The 25095-nt window shown below is 40.0% G+C and overlaps 19 non-coding genes across 19 annotated transcripts; all 19 read right to left on the minus strand.

Annotated features, from left to right (window-relative positions):
* Positions 1 to 1637: 1637 nt before the first annotated feature.
* Positions 1638 to 1709, minus strand: trnat-cgu (transfer RNA threonine (anticodon CGU)). Its single transcript has one exon. It is a non-coding gene; the product is annotated as a tRNA-Thr (tRNA).
* A 1679-nt stretch (positions 1710 to 3388) lies between these two features.
* On the minus strand, positions 3389 to 3460 carry trnat-cgu (transfer RNA threonine (anticodon CGU)). The gene has a single exon. It is a non-coding gene; the product is annotated as a tRNA-Thr (tRNA).
* Positions 3461 to 5139: 1679 nt separating this feature from the next.
* trnat-cgu (transfer RNA threonine (anticodon CGU)) lies at positions 5140 to 5211 on the minus strand. The gene has a single exon. It is a non-coding gene; the product is annotated as a tRNA-Thr (tRNA).
* Positions 5212 to 6890: 1679 nt separating this feature from the next.
* Positions 6891 to 6962, minus strand: trnat-cgu (transfer RNA threonine (anticodon CGU)). The gene has a single exon. It is a non-coding gene; the product is annotated as a tRNA-Thr (tRNA).
* A 3117-nt stretch (positions 6963 to 10079) lies between these two features.
* trnat-cgu (transfer RNA threonine (anticodon CGU)) lies at positions 10080 to 10151 on the minus strand. The gene has a single exon. It is a non-coding gene; the product is annotated as a tRNA-Thr (tRNA).
* A 1679-nt stretch (positions 10152 to 11830) lies between these two features.
* On the minus strand, positions 11831 to 11902 carry trnat-cgu (transfer RNA threonine (anticodon CGU)). The gene has a single exon. It is a non-coding gene; the product is annotated as a tRNA-Thr (tRNA).
* A 1679-nt stretch (positions 11903 to 13581) lies between these two features.
* On the minus strand, positions 13582 to 13653 carry trnat-cgu (transfer RNA threonine (anticodon CGU)). Its single transcript has one exon. It is a non-coding gene; the product is annotated as a tRNA-Thr (tRNA).
* Positions 13654 to 15331: 1678 nt separating this feature from the next.
* Positions 15332 to 15403, minus strand: trnat-cgu (transfer RNA threonine (anticodon CGU)). Its single transcript has one exon. It is a non-coding gene; the product is annotated as a tRNA-Thr (tRNA).
* A 467-nt stretch (positions 15404 to 15870) lies between these two features.
* Positions 15871 to 15942, minus strand: trnaa-ugc (transfer RNA alanine (anticodon UGC)). The gene has a single exon. It is a non-coding gene; the product is annotated as a tRNA-Ala (tRNA).
* A 1140-nt stretch (positions 15943 to 17082) lies between these two features.
* trnat-cgu (transfer RNA threonine (anticodon CGU)) lies at positions 17083 to 17154 on the minus strand. The gene has a single exon. It is a non-coding gene; the product is annotated as a tRNA-Thr (tRNA).
* Positions 17155 to 17621: 467 nt separating this feature from the next.
* On the minus strand, positions 17622 to 17693 carry trnaa-ugc (transfer RNA alanine (anticodon UGC)). The gene has a single exon. It is a non-coding gene; the product is annotated as a tRNA-Ala (tRNA).
* Positions 17694 to 18832: 1139 nt separating this feature from the next.
* On the minus strand, positions 18833 to 18904 carry trnat-cgu (transfer RNA threonine (anticodon CGU)). Its single transcript has one exon. It is a non-coding gene; the product is annotated as a tRNA-Thr (tRNA).
* Positions 18905 to 19371: 467 nt separating this feature from the next.
* Positions 19372 to 19443, minus strand: trnaa-ugc (transfer RNA alanine (anticodon UGC)). The gene has a single exon. It is a non-coding gene; the product is annotated as a tRNA-Ala (tRNA).
* Positions 19444 to 20581: 1138 nt separating this feature from the next.
* trnat-cgu (transfer RNA threonine (anticodon CGU)) lies at positions 20582 to 20653 on the minus strand. Its single transcript has one exon. It is a non-coding gene; the product is annotated as a tRNA-Thr (tRNA).
* Positions 20654 to 21120: 467 nt separating this feature from the next.
* trnaa-ugc (transfer RNA alanine (anticodon UGC)) lies at positions 21121 to 21192 on the minus strand. The gene has a single exon. It is a non-coding gene; the product is annotated as a tRNA-Ala (tRNA).
* Positions 21193 to 22331: 1139 nt separating this feature from the next.
* Positions 22332 to 22403, minus strand: trnat-cgu (transfer RNA threonine (anticodon CGU)). Its single transcript has one exon. It is a non-coding gene; the product is annotated as a tRNA-Thr (tRNA).
* A 467-nt stretch (positions 22404 to 22870) lies between these two features.
* Positions 22871 to 22942, minus strand: trnaa-ugc (transfer RNA alanine (anticodon UGC)). Its single transcript has one exon. It is a non-coding gene; the product is annotated as a tRNA-Ala (tRNA).
* A 1139-nt stretch (positions 22943 to 24081) lies between these two features.
* trnat-cgu (transfer RNA threonine (anticodon CGU)) lies at positions 24082 to 24153 on the minus strand. Its single transcript has one exon. It is a non-coding gene; the product is annotated as a tRNA-Thr (tRNA).
* Positions 24154 to 24619: 466 nt separating this feature from the next.
* On the minus strand, positions 24620 to 24691 carry trnaa-ugc (transfer RNA alanine (anticodon UGC)). The gene has a single exon. It is a non-coding gene; the product is annotated as a tRNA-Ala (tRNA).
* Positions 24692 to 25095: the final 404 nt, after the last annotated feature.

A 25095-nucleotide genomic window follows, 5' to 3' on the forward strand; every position in this document is an offset into this window, starting at 1 on the left:
AGTTGTGTAAATGTGAATTTGGCACACAAATAAACTCAGTGGAGAATCTTGGGATTGAACCGAGGACCTCATACACATTTTGCATGCACTCCCCCTCTGAGCTTCCATCCCATTTAATTTGCAAATAAAATGCAATATCAATGCAATGTACTTTTTAGATACACCACTCCATTGAAACTACAATGAAATGATAGCAGCAATTCTTAAACCACGTACAGACAGGGATCGAACCCATGAACTTCAGTTTTTGAAAATGACGCCATAAAAGATGGCAACCATGCCACTTCAGTTCTATAAATCTATGAACAGGGATTGAACGCACGTTGTTCAGATTACAAGACCAAATTATTTAGCACATCTCTGTTTCCTGCTTAGAATTTCAACATTCTGGAAAGTAGGAGTTGGGTCAGTGCAAAACTTTTCAATGGAGAAGCTGGGGATTGAACCCAGGACGTCATAAATGCAAAGCATGCGCTCTACCACTGAGCTACAGCCCCTTCCTTTAAAATAAAAAAATGTTTCTTATTTTATTTTATTTCACCTTTTTTTAACCAGGTCAGCTAGTGGAGAACAAGTTCTCATTTAGAACTGTGACCTGGCCAAGATAAAGCAGAGCAGTGCGACACAAACAACAACACAGAGTTACAAATGGAATAAACAAGCGTACAGTCAATAACACAATAGAAAAAAAGAAAGTCTATATACAATGTGTGCAAATGGAATGAGGAGGTAAGGCAATAAATAGGCCATAGTAGCGAAGTAATTACAATTTAGCAAATTAACGTTGGATTGATAGATGAGCAGATGATGATGTGCAAGTAGAAATACTGGTGTGCAAAAGAGCAGAAAGTAAATAAAAACAATATAGGGATGAGGTAGGTAAATTGGGTGGGCTATTTACAGATGTGCTATGTACAGCTGCAGCGATCGGTTAGCAGCTCAGATAGCTGATGTGTAAAGTTAGTGAGGGAAATATAAGTGTCCAGCTTCAGCGATTTTTGCAATTCGTTCCAGTCATTGGCAGCAGAGAACTGGAAGGAAAGGCGGCCAAAATAGGTGTTGGCTTTGGGGATGACCAGTGAGATATTCCTGCTGGAGCGAGTGCTATGGGTGGGTGTTGTTATCGTGACCAGTGAGCTGAGATAAGGCGGAGCTTTACCTAGCATAGACTTATAGATGACCTGGAGCCTGTGGGTCTGGTGACGAATAGGTAGCGAGGGCCAGCCGACTAGAGCATTCCGGTCGCAGTGGTCATATCAATACAATTTACCTTTTCTTTACACTGTTCTAATGAATGTACATTTCCATAATATCAGCTATCTTCCATAAACGTCGAACAAGGATTGAACCCATGTGCTTCAGTTTACAGAAACAGATGATTTAGCATATCTATTTCCTTCTAAGAATGTCAACATTCTGGAAAGTGGGAGTTGTGCAAAAACTAATTTAAGAAAGAAAATACACTGAACAAAGAAGTTGGGGATTAACGTTGGACCGCATACATGTAAAGTACTGGCTCTACCATAGAGATACATGCCCTTACTAAAATAGTTGTTTTGGAATATTGATACAACTTGCATTTTCTGCAAAGTCCTCCAACAGAAGCACAGGTCCATGATATCAGATGTCTTTCAGAAAGGCACGGACAGGATTTGAACCCATGATCTTCGGTTTACGAGACCGACGCCTTACCACTTGGCCACCATGCCACTCTAAGCTGTGAATTATACATACACATTCTGGAAAGTAGTAGTTGTGTAAATGTGAATTTGGCACACAAATAAACTCAGTGGAGAATCTTGGGATTGAACCGAGGACCTCATACACATTTTGCATGCACTCCCCCTCTGAGCTTCCATCCCATTTAATTTGCAAATAAAATGCAATATCAATGCAATGTACTTTTTAGATACACCACTCCATTGAAACTACAATGAAATGATAGCAGCAATTCTTAAACCACGTACAGACAGGGATCGAACCCATGAACTTCAGTTTTTGAAAATGACGCCATAAAAGATGGCAACCATGCCACTTCAGTTCTATAAATCTATGAACAGGGATTGAACGCACGTTGTTCAGATTACAAGACCAAATTATTTAGCACATCTCTGTTTCCTGCTTAGAATTTCAACATTCTGGAAAGTAGGAGTTGGGTCAGTGCAAAACTTTTCAATGGAGAAGCTGGGGATTGAACCCAGGACGTCATAAATGCAAAGCATGCGCTCTACCACTGAGCTACAGCCCCTTCCTTTAAAATAAAAAAATGTTTCTTATTTTATTTTATTTCACCTTTTTTTAACCAGGTCAGCTAGTGGAGAACAAGTTCTCATTTAGAACTGTGACCTGGCCAAGATAAAGCAGAGCAGTGCGACACAAACAACAACACAGAGTTACAAATGGAATAAACAAGCGTACAGTCAATAACACAATAGAAAAAAAGAAAGTCTATATACAATGTGTGCAAATGGAATGAGGAGGTAAGGCAATAAATAGGCCATAGTAGCGAAGTAATTACAATTTAGCAAATTAACGTTGGATTGATAGATGAGCAGATGATGATGTGCAAGTAGAAATACTGGTGTGCAAAAGAGCAGAAAGTAAATAAAAACAATATAGGGATGAGGTAGGTAAATTGGGTGGGCTATTTACAGATGTGCTATGTACAGCTGCAGCGATCGGTTAGCAGCTCAGATAGCTGATGTGTAAAGTTAGTGAGGGAAATATAAGTGTCCAGCTTCAGCGATTTTTGCAATTCGTTCCAGTCATTGGCAGCAGAGAACTGGAAGGAAAGGCGGCCAAAATAGGTGTTGGCTTTGGGGATGACCAGTGAGATATTCCTGCTGGAGCGAGTGCTATGGGTGGGTGTTGTTATCGTGACCAGTGAGCTGAGATAAGGCGGAGCTTTACCTAGCATAGACTTATAGATGACCTGGAGCCTGTGGGTCTGGTGACGAATAGGTAGCGAGGGCCAGCCGACTAGAGCATTCCGGTCGCAGTGGTCATATCAATACAATTTACCTTTTCTTTACACTGTTCTAATGAATGTACATTTCCATAATATCAGCTATCTTCCATAAACGTCGAACAAGGATTGAACCCATGTGCTTCAGTTTACAGAAACAGATGATTTAGCATATCTATTTCCTTCTAAGAATGTCAACATTCTGGAAAGTGGGAGTTGTGCAAAAACTAATTTAAGAAAGAAAATACACTGAACAAAGAAGTTGGGGATTAACGTTGGACCGCATACATGTAAAGTACTGGCTCTACCATAGAGATACATGCCCTTACTAAAATAGTTGTTTTGGAATATTGATACAACTTGCATTTTCTGCAAAGTCCTCCAACAGAAGCACAGGTCCATGATATCAGATGTCTTTCAGAAAGGCACGGACAGGATTTGAACCCATGATCTTCGGTTTACGAGACCGACGCCTTACCACTTGGCCACCATGCCACTCTAAGCTGTGAATTATACATACACATTCTGGAAAGTAGTAGTTGTGTAAATGTGAATTTGGCACACAAATAAACTCAGTGGAGAATCTTGGGATTGAACCGAGGACCTCATACACATTTTGCATGCACTCCCCCTCTGAGCTTCCATCCCATTTAATTTGCAAATAAAATGCAATATCAATGCAATGTACTTTTTAGATACACCACTCCATTGAAACTACAATGAAATGATAGCAGCAATTCTTAAACCACGTACAGACAGGGATCGAACCCATGAACTTCAGTTTTTGAAAATGACGCCATAAAAGATGGCAACCATGCCACTTCAGTTCTATAAATCTATGAACAGGGATTGAACGCACGTTGTTCAGATTACAAGACCAAATTATTTAGCACATCTCTGTTTCCTGCTTAGAATTTCAACATTCTGGAAAGTAGGAGTTGGGTCAGTGCAAAACTTTTCAATGGAGAAGCTGGGGATTGAACCCAGGACGTCATAAATGCAAAGCATGCGCTCTACCACTGAGCTACAGCCCCTTCCTTTAAAATAAAAAAATGTTTCTTATTTTATTTTATTTCACCTTTTTTTAACCAGGTCAGCTAGTGGAGAACAAGTTCTCATTTAGAACTGTGACCTGGCCAAGATAAAGCAGAGCAGTGCGACACAAACAACAACACAGAGTTACAAATGGAATAAACAAGCGTACAGTCAATAACACAATAGAAAAAAAGAAAGTCTATATACAATGTGTGCAAATGGAATGAGGAGGTAAGGCAATAAATAGGCCATAGTAGCGAAGTAATTACAATTTAGCAAATTAACGTTGGATTGATAGATGAGCAGATGATGATGTGCAAGTAGAAATACTGGTGTGCAAAAGAGCAGAAAGTAAATAAAAACAATATAGGGATGAGGTAGGTAAATTGGGTGGGCTATTTACAGATGTGCTATGTACAGCTGCAGCGATCGGTTAGCAGCTCAGATAGCTGATGTGTAAAGTTAGTGAGGGAAATATAAGTGTCCAGCTTCAGCGATTTTTGCAATTCGTTCCAGTCATTGGCAGCAGAGAACTGGAAGGAAAGGCGGCCAAAATAGGTGTTGGCTTTGGGGATGACCAGTGAGATATTCCTGCTGGAGCGAGTGCTATGGGTGGGTGTTGTTATCGTGACCAGTGAGCTGAGATAAGGCGGAGCTTTACCTAGCATAGACTTATAGATGACCTGGAGCCTGTGGGTCTGGTGACGAATAGGTAGCGAGGGCCAGCCGACTAGAGCATTCCGGTCGCAGTGGTCATATCAATACAATTTACCTTTTCTTTACACTGTTCTAATGAATGTACATTTCCATAATATCAGCTATCTTCCATAAACGTCGAACAAGGATTGAACCCATGTGCTTCAGTTTACAGAAACAGATGATTTAGCATATCTATTTCCTTCTAAGAATGTCAACATTCTGGAAAGTGGGAGTTGTGCAAAAACTAATTTAAGAAAGAAAATACACTGAACAAAGAAGTTGGGGATTAACGTTGGACCGCATACATGTAAAGTACTGGCTCTACCATAGAGATACATGCCCTTACTAAAATAGTTGTTTTGGAATATTGATACAACTTGCATTTTCTGCAAAGTCCTCCAACAGAAGCACAGGTCCATGATATCAGATGTCTTTCAGAAAGGCACGGACAGGATTTGAACCCATGATCTTCGGTTTACGAGACCGACGCCTTACCACTTGGCCACCATGCCACTCTAAGCTGTGAATTATACATACACATTCTGGAAAGTAGTAGTTGTGTAAATGTGAATTTGGCACACAAATAAACTCAGTGGAGAATCTTGGGATTGAACCGAGGACCTCATACACATTTTGCATGCACTCCCCCTCTGAGCTTCCATCCCATTTAATTTGCAAATAAAATGCAATATCAATGCAATGTACTTTTTAGATACACCACTCCATTGAAACTACAATGAAATGATAGCAGCAATTCTTAAACCACGTACAGACAGGGATCGAACCCATGAACTTCAGTTTTTGAAAATGACGCCATAAAAGATGGCAACCATGCCACTTCAGTTCTATAAATCTATGAACAGGGATTGAACGCACGTTGTTCAGATTACAAGACCAAATTATTTAGCACATCTCTGTTTCCTGCTTAGAATTTCAACATTCTGGAAAGTAGGAGTTGGGTCAGTGCAAAACTTTTCAATGGAGAAGCTGGGGATTGAACCCAGGACGTCATAAATGCAAAGCATGCGCTCTACCACTGAGCTACAGCCCCTTCCTTTAAAATAAAAAAATGTTTCTTATTTTATTTTATTTCACCTTTTTTTAACCAGGTCAGCTAGTGGAGAACAAGTTCTCATTTAGAACTGTGACCTGGCCAAGATAAAGCAGAGCAGTGCGACACAAACAACAACACAGAGTTACAAATGGAATAAACAAGCGTACAGTCAATAACACAATAGAAAAAAAGAAAGTCTATATACAATGTGTGCAAATGGAATGAGGAGGTAAGGCAATAAATAGGCCATAGTAGCGAAGTAATTACAATTTAGCAAATTAACGTTGGATTGATAGATGAGCAGATGATGATGTGCAAGTAGAAATACTGGTGTGCAAAAGAGCAGAAAGTAAATAAAAACAATATAGGGATGAGGTAGGTAAATTGGGTGGGCTATTTACAGATGTGCTATGTACAGCTGCAGCGATCGGTTAGCAGCTCAGATAGCTGATGTGTAAAGTTAGTGAGGGAAATATAAGTGTCCAGCTTCAGCGATTTTTGCAATTCGTTCCAGTCATTGGCAGCAGAGAACTGGAAGGAAAGGCGGCCAAAATAGGTGTTGGCTTTGGGGATGACCAGTGAGATATTCCTGCTGGAGCGAGTGCTATGGGTGGGTGTTGTTATCGTGACCAGTGAGCTGAGATAAGGCGGAGCTTTACCTAGCATAGACTTATAGATGACCTGGAGCCTGTGGGTCTGGTGACGAATAGGTAGCGAGGGCCAGCCGACTAGAGCATTCCGGTCGCAGTGGTCATATCAATACAATTTACCTTTTCTTTACACTGTTCTAATGAATGTACATTTCCATAATATCAGCTATCTTCCATAAACGTCGAACAAGGATTGAACCCATGTGCTTCAGTTTACAGAAACAGATGATTTAGCATATCTATTTCCTTCTAAGAATGTCAACATTCTGGAAAGTGGGAGTTGTGCAAAAACTAATTTAAGAAAGAAAATACACTGAACAAAGAAGTTGGGGATTAACGTTGGACCGCATACATGTAAAGTACTGGCTCTACCATAGAGATACATGCCCTTACTAAAATAGTTGTTTTGGAATATTGATACAACTTGCATTTTCTGCAAAGTCCTCCAACAGAAGCACAGGTCCATGATATCAGATGTCTTTCAGAAAGGCACGGACAGGATTTGAACCCATGATCTTCGGTTTACGAGACCGACGCCTTACCACTTGGCCACCATGCCACTCTAAGCTGTGAATTATACATACACATTCTGGAAAGTAGTAGTTGTGTAAATGTGAATTTGGCACACAAATAAACTCAGTGGAGAATCTTGGGATTGAACCGAGGACCTCATACACATTTTGCATGCACTCCCCCTCTGAGCTTCCATCCCATTTAATTTGCAAATAAAATGCAATATCAATGCAATGTACTTTTTAGATACACCACTCCATTGAAACTACAATGAAATGATAGCAGCAATTCTTAAACCACGTACAGACAGGGATCGAACCCATGAACTTCAGTTTTTGAAAATGACGCCATAAAAGATGGCAACCATGCCACTTCAGTTCTATAAATCTATGAACAGGGATTGAACGCACGTTGTTCAGATTACAAGACCAAATTATTTAGCACATCTCTGTTTCCTGCTTAGAATTTCAACATTCTGGAAAGTAGGAGTTGGGTCAGTGCAAAACTTTTCAATGGAGAAGCTGGGGATTGAACCCAGGACGTCATAAATGCAAAGCATGCGCTCTACCACTGAGCTACAGCCCCTTCCTTTAACCTGTTGGGTCTAGGGGGCAGCATTTGCACGTCTGGATAAAAAAAATGTACCCGATTTAATCTGGTTACTAATCCTACCCAGTAACTAGAATATGCATATACTTATTATATATGGATAGAAAACACTCTAAAGTTTCCAAAACTGTTTGAATGGTGTCTGTGAGTATAACAGAACTCATTTGGCAGGCAAAACCCTGAGACATTTTCTGACAGGAAGTGGATACCTGATGTGTTGTATTGATTTTAAACCTATCCCATTGAAAAACACAGGGGTTTAGGAATATTTTGGCACTTCCTATTGCTTCCACTAGATGTCACCAGCCTTTACAAAGTGTTTTGAGTCTTCTGGAGGGAGATCTGACCGAACAAGAGCCATGGAACGGTGATGTCCCATTAGACACCTGGCGCGCTACTTCATGTTGGGTACCCTCGTTCCAATACGTTATAAAAGGCTATGCATTCGTCCACCTTGAATATTATTCATGTTCTGGTTAAAAAAGGCCCTAATGATTTATGCTATACAACGTTTGACATGTTTGAACGAACGGAAATATATTTTTTCCCCTCGTTCATGACGAGAAGTCCGGCTGGCTTACATCATGTGCTAACAAGACGGAGATTTTTGGACATAAATGATGAGCTTTTTTGAACAAAACTACATTCGTTATGGACCTGTGATACCTGGAAGTGACATCTGATGAAGAGAATCAAAGGTAATGGATTATTTACATAGTATTTTCGATTTTAGATCTCCCCAACATGACGTCTAGTCTGTATCGCAACGCGTATTTTTCTGGGCACAGTGCTCAGATTATTGCAAAGTGTGATTTCCCAGTAAGGTTATTTTTAAATCTGGCAAGTTGATTGCGTTCAAAAGATGTAAATCTATAATTCTTTAAATGACAATATAATATTTTACCAATGTTTTCTAATTTTAATTATTTAATTTGTGACGCTGACTTGACTGCCGGTTATTGGAGGGAAACGATTTCCTCAACATCAATGCCATAGTAAAACGCTGTTTTTGTATATAAATATGAACTTGATAGAACTAAAAATGCATGCATTGTCTAACATAATGTCCTAGGAGTGTCATCTGATGGAGATTGTAAAAGGTTAGTGTATCATTTTAGCTGGTTTTATGGTTTTGGTGACCCTGTCTTTGACTTGACAAAACATTACACACAACTCTTGTAAATGTACTGTCCTAACATACTCTAAATTTATGCTTTCGCCGTAAAACCTTTTTGAAATCGTAAAACGTGGTTAGATTAAGGAGATGTTTATCTTTCAAATGGTGTAACATAGTTGTATTTTTGAAAAATTTGAATTTTGACATTTATTTGGATTCAAATTTGCCGCTCTTGAAATGCACCTGCTGTTGATGGAGTGCACCACAGGTGGCACGCTAGCGTCCCACCTAGCCCCAAGAGGTTAAAATAAAAAAATGTTTCTTATTTTATTTTATTTCACCTTTTTTTAACCAGGTCAGCTAGTGGAGAACAAGTTCTCATTTAGAACTGTGACCTGGCCAAGATAAAGCAGAGCAGTGCGACACAAACAACAACACAGAGTTACAAATGGAATAAACAAGCGTACAGTCAATAACACAATAGAAAAAAAGAAAGTCTATATACAATGTGTGCAAATGGAATGAGGAGGTAAGGCAATAAATAGGCCATAGTAGCGAAGTAATTACAATTTAGCAAATTAACGTTGGATTGATAGATGAGCAGATGATGATGTGCAAGTAGAAATACTGGTGTGCAAAAGAGCAGAAAGTAAATAAAAACAATATAGGGATGAGGTAGGTAAATTGGGTGGGCTATTTACAGATGTGCTATGTACAGCTGCAGCGATCGGTTAGCAGCTCAGATAGCTGATGTGTAAAGTTAGTGAGGGAAATATAAGTGTCCAGCTTCAGCGATTTTTGCAATTCGTTCCAGTCATTGGCAGCAGAGAACTGGAAGGAAAGGCGGCCAAAATAGGTGTTGGCTTTGGGGATGACCAGTGAGATATTCCTGCTGGAGCGAGTGCTATGGGTGGGTGTTGTTATCGTGACCAGTGAGCTGAGATAAGGCGGAGCTTTACCTAGCATAGACTTATAGATGACCTGGAGCCTGTGGGTCTGGTGACGAATAGGTAGCGAGGGCCAGCCGACTAGAGCATTCCGGTCGCAGTGGTCATATCAATACAATTTACCTTTTCTTTACACTGTTCTAATGAATGTACATTTCCATAATATCAGCTATCTTCCATAAACGTCGAACAAGGATTGAACCCATGTGCTTCAGTTTACAGAAACAGATGATTTAGCATATCTATTTCCTTCTAAGAATGTCAACATTCTGGAAAGTGGGAGTTGTGCAAAAACTAATTTAAGAAAGAAAATACACTGAACAAAGAAGTTGGGGATTAACGTTGGACCGCATACATGTAAAGTACTGGCTCTACCATAGAGATACATGCCCTTACTAAAATAGTTGTTTTGGAATATTGATACAACTTGCATTTTCTGCAAAGTCCTCCAACAGAAGCACAGGTCCATGATATCAGATGTCTTTCAGAAAGGCACGGACAGGATTTGAACCCATGATCTTCGGTTTACGAGACCGACGCCTTACCACTTGGCCACCATGCCACTCTAAGCTGTGAATTATACATACACATTCTGGAAAGTAGTAGTTGTGTAAATGTGAATTTGGCACACAAATAAACTCAGTGGAGAATCTTGGGATTGAACCGAGGACCTCATACACATTTTGCATGCACTCCCCCTCTGAGCTTCCATCCCATTTAATTTGCAAATAAAATGCAATATCAATGCAATGTACTTTTTAGATACACCACTCCATTGAAACTACAATGAAATGATAGCAGCAATTCTTAAACCACGTACAGACAGGGATCGAACCCATGAACTTCAGTTTTTGAAAATGACGCCATAAAAGATGGCAACCATGCCACTTCAGTTCTATAAATCTATGAACAGGGATTGAACGCACGTTGTTCAGATTACAAGACCAAATTATTTAGCACATCTCTGTTTCCTGCTTAGAATTTCAACATTCTGGAAAGTAGGAGTTGGGTCAGTGCAAAACTTTTCAATGGAGAAGCTGGGGATTGAACCCAGGACGTCATAAATGCAAAGCATGCGCTCTACCACTGAGCTACAGCCCCTTCCTTTAAAATAAAAAAATGTTTCTTATTTTATTTTATTTCACCTTTTTTTAACCAGGTCAGCTAGTGGAGAACAAGTTCTCATTTAGAACTGTGACCTGGCCAAGATAAAGCAGAGCAGTGCGACACAAACAACAACACAGAGTTACAAATGGAATAAACAAGCGTACAGTCAATAACACAATAGAAAAAAAGAAAGTCTATATACAATGTGTGCAAATGGAATGAGGAGGTAAGGCAATAAATAGGCCATAGTAGCGAAGTAATTACAATTTAGCAAATTAACGTTGGATTGATAGATGAGCAGATGATGATGTGCAAGTAGAAATACTGGTGTGCAAAAGAGCAGAAAGTAAATAAAAACAATATAGGGATGAGGTAGGTAAATTGGGTGGGCTATTTACAGATGTGCTATGTACAGCTGCAGCGATCGGTTAGCAGCTCAGATAGCTGATGTGTAAAGTTAGTGAGGGAAATATAAGTGTCCAGCTTCAGCGATTTTTGCAATTCGTTCCAGTCATTGGCAGCAGAGAACTGGAAGGAAAGGCGGCCAAAATAGGTGTTGGCTTTGGGGATGACCAGTGAGATATTCCTGCTGGAGCGAGTGCTATGGGTGGGTGTTGTTATCGTGACCAGTGAGCTGAGATAAGGCGGAGCTTTACCTAGCATAGACTTATAGATGACCTGGAGCCTGTGGGTCTGGTGACGAATAGGTAGCGAGGGCCAGCCGACTAGAGCATTCCGGTCGCAGTGGTCATATCAATACAATTTACCTTTTCTTTACACTGTTCTAATGAATGTACATTTCCATAATATCAGCTATCTTCCATAAACGTCGAACAAGGATTGAACCCATGTGCTTCAGTTTACAGAAACAGATGATTTAGCATATCTATTTCCTTCTAAGAATGTCAACATTCTGGAAAGTGGGAGTTGTGCAAAAACTAATTTAAGAAAGAAAATACACTGAACAAAGAAGTTGGGGATTAACGTTGGACCGCATACATGTAAAGTACTGGCTCTACCATAGAGATACATGCCCTTACTAAAATAGTTGTTTTGGAATATTGATACAACTTGCATTTTCTGCAAAGTCCTCCAACAGAAGCACAGGTCCATGATATCAGATGTCTTTCAGAAAGGCACGGACAGGATTTGAACCCATGATCTTCGGTTTACGAGACCGACGCCTTACCACTTGGCCACCATGCCACTCTAAGCTGTGAATTATACATACACATTCTGGAAAGTAGTAGTTGTGTAAATGTGAATTTGGCACACAAATAAACTCAGTGGAGAATCTTGGGATTGAACCGAGGACCTCATACACATTTTGCATGCACTCCCCCTCTGAGCTTCCATCCCATTTAATTTGCAAATAAAATGCAATATCAATGCAATGTACTTTTTAGATACACCACTCCATTGAAACTACAATGAAATGATAGCAGCAATTCTTAAACCACGTACAGACAGGGATCGAACCCATGAACTTCAGTTTTTGAAAATGACGCCATAAAAGATGGCAACCATGCCACTTCAGTTCTATAAATCTATGAACAGGGATTGAACGCACGTTGTTCAGATTACAAGACCAAATTATTTAGCACATCTCTGTTTCCTGCTTAGAATTTCAACATTCTGGAAAGTAGGAGTTGGGTCAGTGCAAAACTTTTCAATGGAGAAGCTGGGGATTGAACCCAGGACGTCATAAATGCAAAGCATGCGCTCTACCACTGAGCTACAGCCCCTTCCTTTAAAATAAAAAAATGTTTCTTATTTTATTTTATTTCACCTTTTTTTAACCAGGTCAGCTAGTGGAGAACAAGTTCTCATTTAGAACTGTGACCTGGCCAAGATAAAGCAGAGCAGTGCGACACAAACAACAACACAGAGTTACAAATGGAATAAACAAGCGTACAGTCAATAACACAATAGAAAAAAAGAAAGTCTATATACAATGTGTGCAAATGGAATGAGGAGGTAAGGCAATAAATAGGCCATAGTAGCGAAGTAATTACAATTTAGCAAATTAACGTTGGATTGATAGATGAGCAGATGATGATGTGCAAGTAGAAATACTGGTGTGCAAAAGAGCAGAAAGTAAATAAAAACAATATAGGGATGAGGTAGGTAAATTGGGTGGGCTATTTACAGATGTGCTATGTACAGCTGCAGCGATCGGTTAGCAGCGCAGATAGCTGATGTGTAAAGTTAGTGAGGGAAATATAAGTGTCCAGCTTCAGCGATTTTTGCAATTCGTTCCAGTCATTGGCAGCAGAGAACTGGAAGGAAAGGCGGCCAAAATAGGTGTTGGCTTTGGGGATGACCAGTGAGATATTCCTGCTGGAGCGAGTGCTATGGGTGGGTGTTGTTATCGTGACCAGTGAGCTGAGATAAGGCGGAGCTTTACCTAGCATAGACTTATAGATGACCTGGAGCCTGTGGGTCTGGTGACGAATAGGTAGCGAGGGCCAGCCGACTAGAGCATTCCGGTCGCAGTGGTCATATCAATACAATTTACCTTTTCTTTACACTGTTCTAATGAATGTACATTTCCATAATATCAGCTATCTTCCATAAACGTCGAACAAGGATTGAACCCATGTGCTTCAGTTTACAGAAACAGATGATTTAGCATATCTATTTCCTTCTAAGAATGTCAACATTCTGGAAAGTGGGAGTTGTGCAAAAACTAATTTAAGAAAGAAAATACACTGAACAAAGAAGTTGGGGATTAACGTTGGACCGCATACATGTAAAGTACTGGCTCTACCATAGAGATACATGCCCTTACTAAAATAGTTGTTTTGGAATATTGATACAACTTGCATTTTCTGCAAAGTCCTCCAACAGAAGCACAGGTCCATGATATCAGATGTCTTTCAGAAAGGCACGGACAGGATTTGAACCCATGATCTTCGGTTTACGAGACCGACGCCTTACCACTTGGCCACCATGCCACTCTAAGCTGTTAATTATACATACACATTCTGGAAAGTAGTAGTTGTGTAAATGTGAATTTGGCACACAAATAAACTCAGTGGAGAATCTTGGGATTGAACCGAGGACCTCATACACATTTTGCATGCACTCCCCCTCTGATCTTCCATCCCATTTAATTTGCAAATAAAATGCAATATCAATGCAATGTACTTTTTAGATACACCACTCCATTGAAACTACAATGAAATGATAGCAGCAATTCTTAAACCACGTACAGACAGGGATCGAACCCATGAACTTCAGTTTTTGAAAATGACGCCATAAAAGATGGCAACCATGCCACTTCAGTTCTATAAATCTATGAACAGGGATTGAACGCACGTTGTTCAGATTACAAGACCAAATTATTTAGCACATCTCTGTTTCCTGCTTAGAATTTCAACATTCTGGAAAGTAGGAGTTGGGTCAGTGCAAAACTTTTCAATGGAGAAGCAGGGGATTGAACCCAGGACCTCATACATGCAAAGCATGCGCTCTACCACTGAGCTACAGCCCCTTCCTTTAAAATAAAAAAATGTTTCTTATTTTATTTTATTTCACCTTTATTTAACCGGGTCAGCTAGTGGAGAACAAGTTCTCATTTAGAACTGCGACCTGGCCAAGATAAAGCAGAGCAGTGCGACACAAACAACAACACAGAGTTACAAATGGAATAAACAAGCGTACAGTCAATAACACAATAGAAAAAAAGAAAGTCTATATACAATGTGTGCAAATGGCATGAGGAGGTAAGGCAATAAATAGGCCATAGTAGCGAAGTAATTACAATTTAGCAAATTAACGTTGGATTGATAGATGAGCAGATGATGATGTGCAAGTAGAAATACTGGTGTGCAAAAGAGCAGAAAGTAAATAAAAACAATATAGGGATGAGGTAGGTAAATTGGGTGGGCTATTGACAGATGTGCTATGTACAGCTGCAGCGATCGGTTAGCAGCTCAGATAGCTGATGTGTAAAGTTAGTGAGGGAAATATAAGTGTCCAGCTTCAGCGATTTTTGCAATTCGTTCCAGTCATTGGCAGCAGAGAACTGGAAGGAAAGGCGGCCAAAATAGGTGTTGGCTTTGGGGATGACCAGTGAGATATTCCTGCTGGAGCGAGTGCTATGGGTGGGTGTTGTTATCGTGACCAGTGAGCTGAGATAAGGCGGAGCTTTACCTAGCATAGACTTATAGATGACCTGGAGCCTGTGGGTCTGGTGACGAATAGGTAGCGAGGGCCAGCCGACTAGAGCATTCCGGTCGCAGTGGTCATATCAATACAATTTACCTTTTCTTTACACTGTTCTAATGAATGTACATTTCCATAATATCAGCTATCTTCCATAAACGTCGAACAAGGATTGAACCCATGTGCTTCAGTTTACAGAAACAGATGATTTAGCATATCTATTTCCTTCTTAGAATGTCAACATTCTGGAAAGTGGGAGTTGTGCAAAAACTAATTTAACAAGTAAATACACTGAACAAAGAAGTTGGGGATTAACGTTGGACCGCATACATGTAAAGTACTGGCTCTACCATAGAGATACATGCCCTTACTAAAATAGTTGTTTTGCAATATTGATACAACTTGCTTTTTCTGCAAAGTCCTCCAATAGAAGCACAGGTCCATGATATCAGATGTCTTTCATAAAGGCACGGACAGGATTTGAACCCATGATCTTCGGTTTACGAGACCGACGCCTTACCACTTGGCCACCATGCCACTCTAAGCTGTGAATTATATATACACATTCTGGAAAGTAGTAGTTGTGTAAATGTGAATTTGGCACACAAATAAACTCAGTGGAGAATCTTGGGATTGAACCGAGGACCTCATACACATTTTGCATGCACTCCCCCTCTGAGCTTCCATCCCATTTAATTTGCAAATAAAATGCAATATCAATGCAATGTACTTTTTAGATACACCACTCCATTGAAACTACAATGAAATGATAGCAGCAATTCTTAAACCACGTACAGACAGGGATCGAACCCATGAACTTCAGTTTTTGAAAATGACGCCATAAAAGATGGCAACCATGCCACTTCTGTTCTATAAATGTACGAACAGGGATTGAACGCACGTTGTTCAGATTACAAGACCAAATTATTTAGCACATCTCTGTTTCCTGCTTAGAATTTCAACATTCTGGAAAGTAGGAGTTGGGTCAGTGCAAAAATGTTCAATGGAGAAGCTGGGGATTGAACCCAGGACCTCATACATGCAAAGCATGCGCTCTACCACTGAGCTACATCCCCTTCCTTTAAAATAAAAAAAATGTTTCTTATTTTATTTTATTTCATCTTTATTTAACCGGGTCAGCTAGTGGAGAACAAGTTCTCATTTAGAACTGCGACCTGGCCAAGATAAAGCAGAGCAGTGCGACACAAACAACAACACAGAGTTACAAATGGAATAAACAAGCGTACAGTCAATAACACAATAGAAAAAAAGAAAGTCTATATACAATGTGTGCAAATGGAATGAGGAGGTAAGGCAATAAATAGGCCATAGTAGCGAAGTAATTACAATTTAGCAAATTAACGTTGGATTGATAGATGAGCAGATGATGATGTGCAAGTAGAAATACTGGTGTGCAAAAGAGCAGAAAGTAAATAAAAACAATATAGGGATGAGGTAGGTAAATTGGGTGGGCTATTTACAGATGTGCTATGTACAGCTGCAGCGATCGGTTAGCTGCTCAGATAGCTGATGTGTAAAGTTAGTGAGGGAAATATAAGTGTCCAGCTTCAGCGATTTTTGCAATTCGTTCCAGTCATTGGCAGCAGAGAACTGGAAGGAAAGGCGGCCAAAATAGGTGTTGGCTTTGGGGATGACCAGTGAGATATTCCTGCTGGAGCGAGTGCTATGGGTGGGTGTTGTTATCGTGACCAGTGAGCTGAGATAAGGCGGAGCTTTACCTAGCATAGACTTATAGATGACCTGGAGCCTGTGGGTCTGGTGACGAATAGGTAGCGAGGGCCAGCCGACTAGAGCATTCCGGTCGCAGTGGTCATATCAATACAATTTACCTTTTCTTTACACTGTTCTAATGAATGTACATTTCCATAATATCAGCTATCTTCCATAAACGTCGAACAAGGATTGAACCCATGTGCTTCAGTTTACAGAAACAGATGATTTAGCATATCTATTTCCTTCTTAGAATGTCAACATTCTGGAAAGTGGGAGTTGTGCAAAAACTAATTTAACAAGTAAATACACTGAACAAAGAAGTTGGGGATTAACGTTGGACCGCATACATGTAAAGTACTGGCTCTACCATAGAGATACATGCCCTTACTAAAATAGTTGTTTTGCAATATTGATACAACTTGCTTTTTCTGCAAAGTCCTCCAATAGAAGCACAGGTCCATGATATCAGATGTCTTTCATAAAGGCACGGACGGGATTTGAACCCATGATCTTCGGTTTACGAGACCGACGCCTTACCACTTGGCCACCATGCCACTCTAAGCTGTGAATTATATATACACATTCTGGAAAGTAGTAGTTGTGTAAATGTGAATTTGGCACACAAATAAACTCAGTGGAGAATCTTGGGATTGAACCGAAGACCTCATACACATTTTGCATGCACTCCCCCTCTGAGCTTCCATCCCATTTAATTTGCAAATAAAATGCAATATCAATGCAATGTACTTTTTAGATACACCACTCCATTGAAACTACAATGAAATGATAGCAGCAATTCTTAAACCACGTACAGACAGGGATCGAACCCATGAACTTCAGTTTTTGAAAATGACGCCATAAAAGATGGCAACCATGCCACTTCTGTTCTATAAATGTATGAACAGGGATTGAACGCACGTTGTTCAGATTACAAGACCAAATTATTTAGCACATCTCTGTTTCCTGCTTAGAATTTCAACATTCTGGAAAGTAGGAGTTGGGTCAGTGCAAAAATTTTCAATGGAGAAGCTGGGGATTGAACCCAGGACCTCATACATGCAAAGCATGCGCTCTACCACTGAGCTACATCCCCTTCCTTTAAAATATTTTTTTTTTTCTTATTTTATTTTATTTCATCTTTATTTAACCGGGTCAGCTAGTGGAGAACAAGTTCTCATTTAGAACTGCGACCTGGCCAAGATAAAGCAGAGCAGTGCGACACAAACAACAACACAGAGTTACAAATGGAATAAACAAGCATACAGTCAATAACACAATAGAAAAAAAGAAATTCTATATACAATGTGTGCAAATGGAATGAGGAGGTAAGGCAATAAATAGGCCATAGTAGCGAAGTAATTACAATTTAGCAAATTAACGTTGGATTGATAGATGAGCAGATGATGATGTGCAAGTAGAAATACTGGTGTGCAAAAGAGCAGAAAGTAAATAAAAACAATATAGGGATGAGGTAGGTAAATTGGGTGGGCTATTTACAGATGTGCTATGTACAGCTGCAGCGATCGGTTAGCTGCTCAGATAGCTGATGTGTAAAGTTAGTGAGGGAAATATAAGTGTCCAGCTTCAGCGATTTTTGCAATTCGTTCCAGTCATTGGCAGCAGAGAACTGGAAGGAAAGGCAGCCAAAATAGGTGTTGGCTTTGGGGATGACCAGTGAGATATTCCTGCTGGAGCGAGTGCTATGGGTGGGTGTTGTTATCGTGACCAGTGAGCTGAGATAAGGCGGAGCTTTACCTAGCATAGACTTATAGATGACCTGGAGCCTGTGGGTCTGGTGACGAATAGGTAGCGAGGGCCAGCCGACTAGAGCATTCCGGTCGCAGTGGTCATATCAATACAATTTACCTTTTCTTTACACTGTTCTAATGAATGTACATTTCCATAATATCAGCTATCTTCCATAAACGTCGAACAAGGATTGAACCCATGTGCTTCAGTTTACAGAAACAGATGATTTAGCATATCTATTTCCTTCTTAGAATGTCAACATTCTGGAAAGTGGGAGTTGTGCAAAAACTAATTTAACAAGTAAATACACTGAACAAAGAAGTTGGGGATTAACGTTGGAGCGCATACATGTAAAGTACTGGCTCTACCATAGAGATACATGCCCTTACTAAAATAGGTGTTTTGCAATATTGATACAACTTGCTTTTTCTGCAAAGTCCTCCAATAGAAGCACAGGTCCATGATATCAGATGTCTTTCATGAAGGCACGGACGGGATTTGAACCTATGATCTTTGGTTTACGAGACCGACGCCTTACCACTTGGCCACCATGCCACTCTAAGCTGTGAATTATATATACACATTCTGGAAAGTAGTAGTTGTGTAAATGTGAATTTGGCACACAAATAAACTCAGTGGAGAATCTTGGGATTGAACCGGGGACCTCATACACATTTTGCATGCACTCCCCCTCTGAGCTTCCATCCCATTTAATTTGCAAATAAAATGCAATATCAATGCAATGTACTTTTTAGATACACCACTCCATTGAAACTACAATGAAATGATAGCAGCAATTCTTAAACCACGTACAGACAGGGATCGAACCCATGAACTTCAGTTTTTGAAAATGACGCCATAAAAGATGGCAACCATGCCACTTCTGTTCTATAAATGTATGAACAGGGATTGAACGCACGTTGTTCAGATTACAAGACCAAATCATTTAGCACATCTCTGTTTCCTGCTTAGAATTTCAACATTCTGGAAAGTAGGAGTTGGGTCAGTGCAAAAATTTTCAATGGAGAAGCTGGGGATTGAACCCAGGACCTCATACATGCAAAGCATGCGCTCTACCACTGAGCTACATCCCCTTCCTTTAAAGTAAAAAAAGTTTCTTATTTTATTTTATTTCACCTTTATTTAACCGGGTAAGCAAGTGGAGAACAAGTTCTCATTTATAACTGCGACCTGGCCAAGATAAAGCAGAGCAGTGCGACACAAACAACAACACAGAGTTACAAATGGAATAAACAAGCGTACAGTCAATAACACAATAGAAAAAAAGAAAGTCTATATACAATGTGTGCAAATGGAATGAGGAGGTAAGGCAATAAATAGGCCATAGTAGCGAAGTAATTACAATTTAGCAAATTAACGATGGATTGATAGATGAGCAGATGATGATGTGCAAGTAGAAATACTGGTGTGCAAAAGAGCAGAAAGTAAATAAAAACAATATAGGGATGAGGTAGGTAAATTGGGTGGGCTATTTACAGATGTGCTATGTACAGCTGCAGCGATCAGTTAGCTGCTCAGATAGCTGATGTGTAAAGTTAGTGAGGGAAATATAAGTGTCCAGCTTCAGCGATTTTTGCAATTCGTTCCAGTCATTGGCAGCAGAGAACTGGAAGGAAAGGCGGCCAAAATAGGTGTTGGCTTTGGGGATGACCAGTGAGATATTCCTGCTGGAGCGAGTGCTATGGGTGGGTGTTGTTATCGTGACCAGTGAGCTGAGATAAGGCGGAGCTTTACCTAGCATAGACTTATAGATGACCTGGAGCCTGTGGGTCTGGTGACGAATAGGTAGCGAGGGCCAGCCGACTAGAGCATTCCGGTCGCAGTGGTCATATCAATACAATTTACCTTTTCTTTACACTGTTCTAATGTATGTACATTTCCATAATATCAGCTATCTTCCATAAACGTCGAACAAGGATTGAACCCATGTGCTTCAGTTTACAGAAACAGATGATTTAGCATATCTATTTCCTTCTTAGAATGTCAACATTCTGGAAAGTGGGAGTTGTGCAAAAACTAATTTAACAAGTAAATACACTGAACAAAGAAGTTGGGGATTAACGTTGGAGCGCATACATGTAAAGTACTGGCTCTACCATAGAGATACATGCCCTTCCTAAAATAGTTGTTTTGCAATATTGATACAACTTGCGTTTTCTGCAAAGTCCTCCAATAGAAGCACAGGTCCATGATATCAGATGTCTTTCATAAAGGCACGGACGGGATTTGAACCCATGATCTTCGGTTTACGAGACCGACGCCTTACCACTTGGCCACCATGCCACTCTAAGCTGTGAATTATATATACACATTCTGGAAAGTAGTAGTTGTGTAAATGTGAATTTGGCACACAAATAAACTCAGTGGAGAATCTTGGGATTGAACCGAAGACCTCATACACATTTTGCATGCACTCCCCCTCTGAGCTTCCATCCCATTTAATTTGCAAATAAAATGCAATATCAATGCAATGTACTTTTTAGATACACCACTCCATTGAAACTACAATGAAATGATAGCAGCAATTCTTAAACCACGTACAGACAGGGATCGAACCCATGAACTTCAGTTTTTGAAAATGACGCCATAAAAGATGGCAACCATGCCACTTCTGTTCTATAAATGTATGAACAGGGATTGAACGCACGTTGTTCAGATTACAAGACCAAATTATTTAGCACATCTCTGTTTCCTGCTTAGAATTTCAACATTCTGGAAAGTAGGAGTTGGGTCAGTGCAAAAATTTTCAATGGAGAAGCTGGGGATTGAACCCAGGACCTCATACATGCAAAGCATGCGCTCTACCACTGAGCTACATCCCCTTCCTTTAAAATAAAAAAATGTTTCTTATTTTATTTTATTTCATCTTTATTTAACCGGGTCAGCTAGTGGAGAACAAGTTCTCATTTAGAACTGCGACCTGGCCAAGATAAAGCAGAGCAGTGCGACACAAACAACAACACAGAGTTACAAATGGAATAAACAAGCGTACAGTCAATAACACAATAGAAAAAAAGAAAGTCTATATACAATGTGTGCAAATGGAATGAGGAGGTAAGGCAATAAATAGGCCATAGTAGCGAAGTAATTACAATTTAGCAAATTAACGTTGGATTGATAGATGAGCAGATGATGATGTGCAAGTAGAAATACTGGTGTGCAAAAGAGCAGAAAGTAAATAAAAACAATATAGGGATGAGGTAGGTAAATTGGGTGGGCTATTTACAGATGTGCTATATACAGCTGCAGCGATCGGTTAGCTGCTCAGATAGCTGATGTGTAAAGTTAGTGAGGGAAATATAAGTGTCCAGCTTCAGCGATTTTTGCAATTCGTTCCAGTCATTGGCAGCAGAGAACTGGAAGGAAAGGCGGCCAAAATAGGTGTTGGCTTTGGGGATGACCAGTGAGATATTCCTGCTGGAGCGAGTGCTATGGGTGGGTGTTGTTATCGTGACCAGTGAGCTGAGATAAGGCGGAGCTTTACCTAGCATAGACTTATAGATGACCTGGAGCCTGTGGGTCTGGTGACGAATAGGTAGCGAGGGCCAGCCGACTAGAGCATTCCGGTCGCAGTGGTCATATCAATACAATTTACCTTTTCTTTACACTGTTCTAATGAATGTACATTTCCTAAATATCAGCTATCTTCCATAAACGTCGAACAAGGATTGAACCCATGTGCTTCAGTTTACAGAAACAGATGATTTAGCATATCTATTTCCTTCTTAGAATGTCAACATTCTGGAAAGTGGGAGTTGTGCAAAAACTAATTTAACAAGTAAATACACTGAACAAAGAAGTTGGGGATTAACGTTGGACCGCATACATGTAAAGTACTGGCTCTACCATAGAGATACATGCCCTTACTAAAATAGTTGTTTTGCAATATTGATACAACTTGCGTTTTCTGCAAAGTCCTCCAATAGAAGCACAGGTCCATGATATCAGATGTCTTTCATAAAGGCACGGACGGGATTTGAACCCATGATCTTCGGTTTACGAGACCGACGCCTTACCACTTGGCCACCATGCCACTCTAAGCTGTGAATTATATATACACATTCTGGAAAGTAGTAGTTGTGTAAATGTGAATTTGGCCCACAAATAAACTCAGTGGAGAATCTTGGGATTGAACCGAAGACCTCATACACATTTTGCATGCACTCCCCCTCTGAGCTTCCATCCCATTTAATTTGCAAATAAAATGCAATATCAATGCAATGTACTTTTTAGATACAGCACTCCATTGAAACTACAATGAAATGATAGCAGCAATTCTTAAACCACGTACAGACAGGGATCGAACCCATGAACTTCAGTTTTTGAAAATGACGCCATAAAAGATGGCAACCATGCCACTTCTGTTCTATAAATGTATGAACAGGGATTGAACGCACGTTGTTCAGATTACAAGACCAAATTATTTAGCACATCTCTGTTTCCTGCTTAGAATTTCAACATTCTGGAAAGTAGGAGTTGGGTCAGTGCAAAAATTTTCAATGGAGAAGCTGGGGATTGAACCCAGGACCTCATACATGCAAAGCATGCGCTCTACCACTGAGCTACATCCCCATCCTGTAAAATAAAAAAATGTTTCTTATTTTATTTTATTTCATCTTTATTTAACCGGGTCAGCTAGTGGAGAACAAGTTCTCATTTAGAACTGCGACCTGGCCAAGATAAAGCAGAGCAGTGCGACACAAACAACAACACAGAGTTACAAATGGAATAAACAAGCGTACAGTCAATAACACAATAGAAAAAAAGAAAGTCTATATACAATGTGTGCAAATGGAATGAGGAGGTAAGGCAATAAATAGGCCATAGTAGCGAAGTAATTACAATTTAGCAAATTAACGTTGGATTGATAGATGAGCAGATGATGATGTGCAAGTAGAAATACTGGTGTGCAAAAGAGCAGAAAGTAAATAAAAACAATATAGGGATGAGGTAGGTAAATTGGGTGGGCTATTTACAGATGTGCTATATACAGCTGCAGCGATCGGTTAGCTGCTCAGATAGCTGATGTGTAAAGTTAGTGAGGGAAATATAAGTGTCCAGCTTCAGCGATTTTTGCAATTCGTTCCAGTCATTGGCAGCAGAGAACTGGAAGGAAAGGCGGCCAAAATAGGTGTTGGCTTTGGGGATGACCAGTGAGATATTCCTGCTGGAGCGAGTGCTATGGGTGGGTGTTGTTATCGTGACCAGTGAGCTGAGATAAGGCGGAGCTTTACCTAGCATAGACTTATAGATGACCTGGAGCCTGTGGGTCTGGTGACGAATAGGTAGCGAGGGCCAGCCGACTAGAGCATTCCGGTCGCAGTGGTCATATCAATACAATTTACCTTTTCTTTACACTGTTCTAATGAATGTACATTTCCTAAATATCAGCTATCTTCCATAAACGTCGAACAAGGATTGAACCCATGTGCTTCAGTTTACAGAAACAGATGATTTAGCATATCTATTTCCTTCTTAGAATGTCAACATTCTGGAAAGTGGGAGTTGTGCAAAAACTAATTTAACAAGTAAATACACTGAACAAAGAAGTTGGGGATTAACGTTGGACCGCATACATGTAAAGTACTGGCTCTACCATAGAGATACATGCCCTTACTAAAATAGTTGTTTTGCAATATTGATACAACTTGCGTTTTCTGCAAAGTCCTCCAATAGAAGCACAGGTCCATGATATCAGATGTCTTTCATAAAGGCACGGACGGGATTTGAACCCATGATCTTCGGTTTACGAGACCGACGCCTTACCACTTGGCCACCATGCCACTCTAAGCTGTGAATTATATATACACATTCTGGAAAGTAGTAGTTGTGTAAATGTGAATTTGGCACACAAATAAACTCAGTGGAGAATCTTGGGATTGAACCGAAGACCTCATACACATTTTGCATGCACTCCCCCTCTGAGCTTCCATCCCATTTAATTTGCAAATAAAATGCAATATCAATGCAATGTACTTTTTAGATACACCACTCCATTGAAACTACAATGAAATGATAGCAGCAATTCTTAAACCACGTACAGACAGGGATCGAACCCATGAACTTCAGTTTTTGAAAATGACGCCATAAAAGATGGCAACCATGCCACTTCTGTTCTATAAATGTATGAACAGGGATTGAACGCACGTTGTTCAGATTACAAGACCAAATTATTTAGCACATCTCTGTTTCCTGCTTAGAATTTCAACATTCTGGAAAGTAGGAGTTGGGTCAGTGCAAAATTTTCAATGGAGAAGCTGGGGATTGAACCCAGGACCTCATACATGCAAAGCATGCGCTCTACCACTGAGCTACATCCCCTTCCTTTAAAATAAAAAAATGTTTCTTATTTTATTTTATTTCACCTTTATTTAACCGGGTCAGCTAGTGGAGAACAAGTTCTCATTTAGAACTGCGACCTGGCCAAGATAAAGCAGAGCAGTGCGACACAAACAACAACACAGAGTTACAAATGGAATAAACAAGCGTACAGTCAATAACACAATAGAAAAAAAGAAAGTCTATATACAATGTGTGCAAATGGAATGAGGAGGTAAGGCAATAAATAGGCCATAGTAGCGAAGTAATTACAATTTAGCAAATTAACGTTGGATTGATAGATGAGCAGATGATGATGTGCAAGTAGAAATACTGGTGTGCAAAAGAGCAGAAAGTAAATAAAAACAATATAGGGATGAGGTAGGTAAATTGGGTGGGCTATTTAC

Source organism: Salmo salar, unplaced genomic scaffold (assembly GCF_965601325.2).
Source record: "Salmo salar unplaced genomic scaffold, fSalSal1 ptg000135l, whole genome shotgun sequence".
Classification (NCBI taxonomy): domain Eukaryota; kingdom Metazoa; phylum Chordata; class Actinopteri; order Salmoniformes; family Salmonidae; genus Salmo; species Salmo salar.